The sequence below is a fragment of the Phlebotomus papatasi genome, chromosome 1, assembly GCF_024763615.1.
Source record: "Phlebotomus papatasi isolate M1 chromosome 1, Ppap_2.1, whole genome shotgun sequence".
In the NCBI taxonomy this organism is placed as follows: Eukaryota; Metazoa; Arthropoda; class Insecta; order Diptera; family Psychodidae; genus Phlebotomus; species Phlebotomus papatasi.
Genome location: NC_077222.1, coordinates 101444087 through 101444542, shown reverse-complemented (window position 1 = coordinate 101444542; position 456 = coordinate 101444087).

Sequence of the window (456 nt, the reverse complement as noted above, 5' to 3'; positions counted from 1 at the left end):
CATTGTAGTTGTTACGTTCACACAGTCATCGTGTTGATGTGTAAATGATTACATGTAGAAGTCAGGGTACAAAGTTACATTTTTCAGTATTTTGTTTTAATATTTTTCAATTTTTCACACATCGCTAACACCTTCTATTCATAGATTTTACGTAGAAAATTCGACAGAACAGAAAGATTTGTCGGCAGAACTACGGAAAGTCCTAATTAACTGCGGAGAGTTTGTTTTGAACTTTTTTGAAAGATTCCGCCCAAAAAAAGTAGTCACGCCCCTTTAGAAGTTGTGGAGTCAATTGGATCAGATTCGTCAGATTTCGCTAGATTCAGAATTGCATCGATTCGTAATGGAAGCCTATAACACCGTCCAAGTAAAATATCGGTAAGGTTTCTTTCGGTTATTCAAGGACCGAATTGAACTTTTCAACGAGGAGGCTGCCAATGAGCACAAGACCCACTT